Source organism: Peromyscus maniculatus, chromosome 4 (assembly GCF_049852395.1).
Source record: "Peromyscus maniculatus bairdii isolate BWxNUB_F1_BW_parent chromosome 4, HU_Pman_BW_mat_3.1, whole genome shotgun sequence".
In the NCBI taxonomy this organism is placed as follows: Eukaryota; Metazoa; Chordata; class Mammalia; order Rodentia; family Cricetidae; genus Peromyscus; species Peromyscus maniculatus.
The window spans coordinates 34208095-34216102 of NC_134855.1; the positions used below are offsets into that span (position 1 = coordinate 34208095).

General features: G+C 38.1%; 1 pseudogene; it reads left to right on the forward strand.

The window, feature by feature from the left end:
• The first annotated feature begins 6365 nt into the window (after window positions 1–6365).
• Window positions 6366–7787, forward strand: LOC102911249 (large ribosomal subunit protein eL32 pseudogene; annotated as a pseudogene).
• The last annotated feature ends 221 nt before the right edge of the window (window positions 7788–8008 follow it).

Genomic DNA, 8008 nt, shown 5'->3' on the forward strand with positions numbered 1-8008 from the left:
GAAACACAAGGCAGGTTATTTTGAGGTGCTGCTTAGGTACAGAGTTGTGAATTCAAGTCAGTCACATGATTGTGATGGTAACAGTAATAGGGCCCAGCATACAATTTTGCCATCATATTTTGGATATTGTAATTTTGTATCTCTTGGGTCTATGAATGTCCATCTACGTGTGTACATACGACATTCAGTACTTTGCTTTTTATAGATACTTTGTTAGACAATTGCTGCCTGGCTGTAATCTCATTGTCAGTCATCTGAGCACATTTAAGGTCTGCCATGCTAAGCGATATTGTTTGCTAGATTAACTATTACTAAAAACATTTCCCAGATGACAGTATTTTCAATACGCAATTTGTTTCCTAAGATGCTATCTTGTTATAGGGGTATCTGTATATACACTTTACTTCCAAATCACATTATTATTGGCTACATGGACTTAAAACAATTACAAAAAGGAAAATAGGCCTTATAATGTGTGATGTTCTCAAAGAAACCATTTTATAAGTTATTTTATGTTTGAAAAAGTAGCTAGCATATTGATATATCCTTTCACTTAATCTTTACGGTGACAAAAGTAGTAAATTAATCACAGTAGTCCAAATTATATAGACAAGAAGTCCAAAACTATCTTGTCATATCATAACAACAACAACCCCATGCCCTATAAAATGAGTACCTGCTGTGGGATATCTTTCTGTGCGCTGCGAATATGTGCTGCTCCCATTGGGTAATAAATAAAGGTGCATTGGCCTCTGGCAGGGCAGGATGGAGCTAGGTGGAAAATCCAAGAGAGACAGTGAGAGGAGAAAGGCAGAGTGAGGAGGATGCTGCCAGCACACTGTCCAAGGAGCAACATGAAATGGGACACAGGTAAAGCCATGGAACACGTGGAAATACATAGATTAATAGAAATGGGTTGAGTTCAGTTATAAGAGCTAGTTAGTAAGAAGCCTGAGCCATAGGCCATACAGAATGTAATTAATATTAAGCTTCTAAGTGATTATTTTATAAGAAGCTTTGGGACCAGGGATGGGAAAGATTCGTCCAGACCACAGGGTGGGTGAGATCAGAGAAACTTCCGGCTACAAGTACCTGTGTAAGTTTATACATATGTTCCCAATATAAAAGACTAGAGAATGATATGTCTCCCAAAATGTCATCAAGGAGTCAACTTTCTGTTTCTGCACTGCCTAACACATCAGACCACCAAGTTATCCAAGATAGATACTAGAGTTCTAGCTATATGTTACACTCGAAGCAGTCAGAAAAATGAAGAGGGAAAAACTATTTGTCCAATCTGATATATTCTGGAAGCTATTCATATGAACCCATATAATGATACTGAAGTCTAGGTACCATAGAGTTCAAACTGGATAGCAATGTGTTAAACTGAAAATTGGATGTCCTCACTAATGAAAATGAGACATGAAATTTGACAGTTCTCTGACACAGAGGCATGCTATGGTTAAGTGATGCTCAGTGGAGACAGCAGCAGTATGCCCTGGAGATAGAGCGATCTCTGACATGGGGTGCTGGAAAGCTGGATATGCACATTCAGAAGACTGAAACAAAAATTCTGCCTCCATCTAAACAAAACTCAATTAGAATTCAAAGTTCTAATTGTAAAACCTAAAATTATGATTACAAAATATTTTCTGACTAGAGTGGAATTAAATTGTAAGATGTTAAAATAAAATATGGAGAATACCCTAAAATATTTAAATTGGACAACATATTTCTTTTAAAACTGGGTTATATAGAAAAACAGGTTGAAAATAGGTTATAGAAAAATATAGGTTATAGAAAGCAAAAAACATTTTGAATTTAATAAATTAAAATGCCATACCACAGCATATGGAAGACAACTGAATCATTAGAATGAAAAAAAATCATTACATTTTTCTAATATTAGTTATAAAATTGATTACAATTAAATCAAATTTTATGATTTTTAAAATCAGATATATGTAATTATAACAATGTTTTATAGTATTATATGGACAAATAGTATGATAAATTAAATACATATAAAAATAACATAATTCATGTTAATACATTCTAAATAATAATAAGTTCCCTGCTATTTACTCCAAGCAAATGCAAAATGTTCTAAGATTCAGTAACTAGGAGAATATAAAATCCATGAGCAAAGACCAATGGAAAGACTCCCATCACTTATACTATTTGTTCTAACAAAAGAACAATGTTGGGTATAATACCATGGACTTTGAGAATTACCCACTTTAGTTATCTATAATACTGTCATTCTCGAGAAGTTATCCAGCTTATTCACAGAAAATAGTGGACTTGTTAAAGATCTTTTGCCTTGGTAAATAGTGCCTATCCTTTTTCACTCCTTGATGGTTTCTTTTATTTCAGCAGACATCAGGCAGTCTGTCATGATTGATATTTATGGTCCCACATATAGTATGTATCTTTGCAAAGTCCCAACCCAATCAGCCACATATGGCTGCCTTTACAATTTATACTCAGACAACACTCTGTCAGTGATGGTGGCATGTAGGGTGTGCCTCAGTATCATTTATACCCTCAGAATCTTCTCTTACAATGGAAGTAGGAACCCAGTACAGTACTGGAGGCTATAATTATGTACCCTTAGGACAAAGTTAGTCCTCTTCACTAGTCCTATTTGATCTGTGTATCCATCTGTTGCTCTCAATCACTCCTTATGCTTTTGCAGATTATCATGAATTAAGGTTCATTTGGGTTAGAATTCACAAAAGCCCAAGTATTTCACATGTTAGTGGGGAACCAATAAATCTATATTTCAATATGGGTCCTCCAGTTGACATACGTGTATTGTTAGGAAATCTCAGCCATTCCATTGGATGGTGGCTAGGATGGTTACCCCATATCTTCTTGGGGACATCAAAGAATTCAGTGGGAATCACCTGTATCTTACTGTATTCTGCCTCTTATCTCTTTGGTGAACTGTTGATCAGGCCTTGAACTTTTTCAAGGGCTTTTCAACAAAGCATTTGGTGCTGGGCAGTGGTGGCACTTCAGAGGCAGAGGCAGGCGCATCTTTATGAGTTCCTGAGGCCAGTCTGGTCTACAGAGCGAGATCTAGGAAAAGTGCAAAGCTACACAGAGAAACCCTGTCTCGAACCCCCCCCCCAAAGCATTTGGTTTTCATTAGATTTTTTGCAAAACCTGACATACATTTTGTGACATTTCCAAGTGGCATAGACATGCTCTTTGTTTGGCTTTCACATCTTCTTTTTATTTTAGCTCTTTATAAACCTAGCATACATGTCAGTCTAAGGCACTGAGACATCTCAAAACCTTTCTTATATCATAAAGATCAAGACCTCATTGGGCTCAGAAAGACACTAAAGCCTCTTACCAATTTCATGATTTCTGCCCATTTCCCTTAGTAACAACTGTCCTTTGTTTGTGTTCCAGTTCCTCATATGTATATGTATCTCAGCCAGAGTCTTTAATGGGTCCTATGAGCCAGTCCATTGGGGGGATTTATTTACCTTACATTGCCTTGAGTTATGCACCCTTGGGTGATACTATCAAGGAGAGACAGTAGTTAAGTTTTTTTTATTATTTATGTTTGTATTTATGTTTCTATAATGTTTAGACTGATTCTATCTACCCCCATACCCTCATACCCTATCCAGGCCAGAGCACTTCTTTTACTACTTCTTTTACTTTATTTATTCCTTAAAATGTTTCTCAAATCAAGCACTTCAGAGGTGAATGCACCTTGACTATCATATCTCCACCACAGGGCTATGTGTACATGCTGTCACACTCATCTTCATGCTTAACCATGGATTTTTCCTTTATCTGTATTGAAATTTGGAACTGAGGGGCATCTTCTATCATGTTTACTTAACTCTCTTCTTCCTCATTATTTGTCTTTTCCCATGGGGTCCAATATTTTTAACTCTTGGAAGAGATAATTAACATAGATGTAATTTATACTTTTTCCCTTTTAACCCACCCTAATCTGCATGAAGCAACAAGCCAGTACCTCTATCTCATCATTTCTTTTTACCCAGTTGACCCAATAAATCAGAGGCCAATGTGGAAGATGCTAGAAGGCATGCATCTTTACTGTTTTAATTCCTCCTTTACATAAGCAAATCCCTTTGGCCATCTCAGCCAAATTTGTACATCCTATTAGGCACAGTAGGAGCAAGACAAAACCCTCAACATGAGAGCAATTTCATCCCATTATGCTACTCTCGGGAACTAAAGTGCATTCTCTACTACCTCAATTGTAGAAAACACCACTCATCAAGAAAGCACACAATTCCATACCACATGGCCACCCTAGGAGTCTATTCATAGATAGTATACCTCCTATGTCTTAGTACACATATTAAGTACCATATAACTTCCGTCATAATAAGAAATCGCATGCTACACACAACACGGAAGAGGGTTGCCATGTAGAAACCAACCTTGTGGATGTTCCACGTATAGCCAGTTCACCATCAGATACTTGCCTGGCTCTCCATTGCAGGAACCATGTGATTGCACCTGTCAAAGTCACCTTTGGTCCTATCATGTCACCAGCTGTGCTCTGTGTAGCACTTTCCAGGAAAATGTTAGCAAAAGGCCACCACGACAGACCATGTTACAAATTCCACCCAAACCCAACTTGATGAAGCATTGAGTTTATTGGGCTCACAGAGCATGAGTGTGGGCTGCCTGGCAGGTGCATAGATAACTCGAAGGCAACTGTATCATTGAAAAATCGACTCCATTACTGGGGTTCACTCACAGAAGCTGCATCCCTGGAGTTCTCTACACAGTGAAGAGGCACTTCAGATGGTCTGAAAAACTCCTAACTGCAGAAATTCTTATTATTGCTATTATAACTCGGGTCTGTATGAATCTCCCGCGTCTCAACTTCGTAATATTTGTGAATTTTTTTTAGTCATATGAGCTTTTCTCATCCCTCCTGGTGATATCTCATTTTGAGAAAATCACTATATAACATTTCCTCAGATTAATAGCAATGTGTGATCTCCTATTAGATTATAACCTTGTTGAAGACAGGAGCAATGTGTACATTTCTTACAAGAGCTTTTTACTTATTAGGCTTTTAGTAATTTGAATGAATTTGGAATACAGGAACATGATCAGAGATGAGAAGACACTTATACTATTAGCTTACTAATGCAGTAAAACAGTCTCATAATTACATACCCCTGTTTTAATATGATTCATTTACATTTTAATATGATGGAATCATAAATAGGAAGGAAAATAAAACATATATGCTTAGTAATTTTTCCTTACATTTTATGATTAAAATGTAATTATCTAATCAGTGGAAACTAGCATAATGAATAAGGTATGGCACACAAGTAGTAAGTGAATTTAGAATTCAATTAGTACTCCTAAGGTGTTAGAGAACATTTTTCAGCAATGTGTAACATAATGGTACCTATAGTGTAATGGCAATTTCACTTTAAGCTGGCATATGTTCTTCATTATCTATTTCAAAATATGGCATTTTTATCAAGCAAATTTATCTTTGACCATTTTATACATGTATATAAAGTATCCTGTTTACTCCCCTCATTCTTTCCGATCTCCTACCCACCCCTTCCCATATCCAGGGTTAAGGTTCATGTATTTTTTGTTTTGTTTTATTTTGTGACCCACTGAGTTAAACCAGGTTCCTCTGTGACTATGGGTTTGTAGCTACTGAATGTCACTTGGTCGGTGCACTATGGGTGCACACCTAAAGACAATGATCACCCTCTCTCCTAGATACCATCCATAGCTGACAGTGCTTCAGGGGATCATACCACATCTACAACTAACTGTTCACGTACTCAACATAGTGAGCACAGCTGCTACCAGTTTAGGATTGCAATGGGTATGTCATATCTAGCAAAGAACATTCTATGGTCTTCCTCCCTAACTTCTTCATCTTATTTTATTATTTATTTATTTGGTTTTGGTTAGCTTTAGTGCCTGTCCTGGATCTTGCACTGTAGACCAGGCTGGCCTCGAACTCACAGAGATCTGCCTGCCTCGGCCTCCCAAGTGCTGGCATTAAAGGCATGTGCCACCACTGCCTGTTGCTGGAGGGCTTCTCTCCAGGCTCCACCAAGCCCTGCAGTCCAACAATCCATGTATAAAATAATCACTCAGACGCTTATATTATTTATAAACTGTATGGCCGTGGCAGGCTTCTTGCTAACTGTTCTTTTATCTTAAATTAACCCATTTCTATAAATCTATACCTTGCCACGTGGCTGGTGGCTTACTGGCGTCTTTACATGCTGCTTGTCCTGGCGGTGGCTGCAGTGTCTCCCTTCCTTCTTCCTGGGCGCTGCCTGCGAGGTGGCTGCCATCTGTGTAGCAGCATCATGGCTGCCCTCCAGCCTCTGGTGAAGCCCAAGATCATCAAAAAGAGGACCAAGAAGTTCATCCGGCACCAGTCAGACCGAAATGTCAAAATTAAGCGAAGCTGGTGGAAACCCAGAGGTATCGACAACAGGGTGCGGAGAAGATTCAAGGGCCAGATCCTCATGCCCAACATTGGTTACTGGAGCAACAAGAAAACCAAGCACATACTGCCTAGCGGCTTCTGGAAGTTTCTGGTCCACAATGTCAAGGAGCTGGAAGTGCTGCTGTTATGCAACAAATCTTACTGTGCTGAGATTGCTCACAACGTTTCCTCCAAGAACCGAAAAGCCATCGTGGAAAGAGCAGCAAAGCAGGGTCGTGGGTTCATCGGAGACCTTTCAGGGGGTCTTGGCTGGTGAAACCTGATGTATCTTAATCTGGAATAAATCCACAGCCTCTGGCTTTCTGTGGAAACAAAAGCAGAACCTCTTTTCCAAAGCGACATATCCTTAAATCCAAATTTTGAAGTCAAGGTACCTTTAAAATATACATATTGGTTTAATTCAACATCTTTTCTGATCAAATGTTTTTTTGCAGTTAAAAATCCCAAAGACAACACAATCCAGATTGTCTGTGTAATATTCATCTTTACGTGGATTTTTTTTAATATTAATTTATCTTTTTTTTTTCTCTTTCAAGCCTACATATTGTGAATCTATTGCTTTAAACTGCAGTATTCTAAGACTGAAATGGTGCTGTGGCTGCTGGCTCCGTCCATTTCAGCTTACCAACGTGGCGTTTTCTGCCAGTTTTGTGAGTCATCAAGTCTCAGAAATAGTGGGTCTAAGCTTTTATCAAAGTAGCATGTAGCCCAGAAACCTTTTTTTTTTTTTTTTTAATACTAGTAAAGACTAAATCTACCACACAGTGTAATGTGCCACTAGCAGACGCCTCATTCATGCCATACTGCTGGTCAAACACACATGCCAGGAACCCGCCAGTGTTCAAACCTGCGTTTTGCGGCGTCTCGCTGCCCATATGAGACAAGAAGCAGGAACCTGGTTTTGGCTCTGTTTAGAATTGGTTATTAAATATTCTCAGGTTTAAGGTGGAAACTCGAGCCATTGGGCGCCCATCTTTCCTTTTATTCTGCTCCCTATTTTGCGATGTTCCCTAAGTCTTAGGGGTGTTGATGAAAGTTCCCGGTTTAGGGCAGGACAGTCACTCATCCATCCTCAGCACATTGAGTAGTCTCGGGTATTTATGTGTTGCCTGTATTCTGTTTTAAAATCAATGTGAAATATTAACAATAATTGTAGAAACAAATAGGTGTGATAAAAAGGAGCAAGAAAAAATTGATATGTGTGTGTTTAGGCACATTTTGTTGATATAATCATAATTTTTGGTCATTTCCTTCAGTTTTTGTTGAAGAATTCAGCTAAGTGGTAAAAATATACAAGTCTATATTTGTGTCCTCACATTTTCTCACTGCTACTCTCATAAACTAATTATTTTATTCTGTGTATTCAAGGATTTGGCATTTTTATTTTCCATGAGGGCATAAATTGAGCATTGCTTCAATAATGAATGAGATAAAATATTGCATTCTATCTTCCTTTTCTCTTTCCTCCAAGCATTAAGATCTACTGATTCTCAAGGGGTT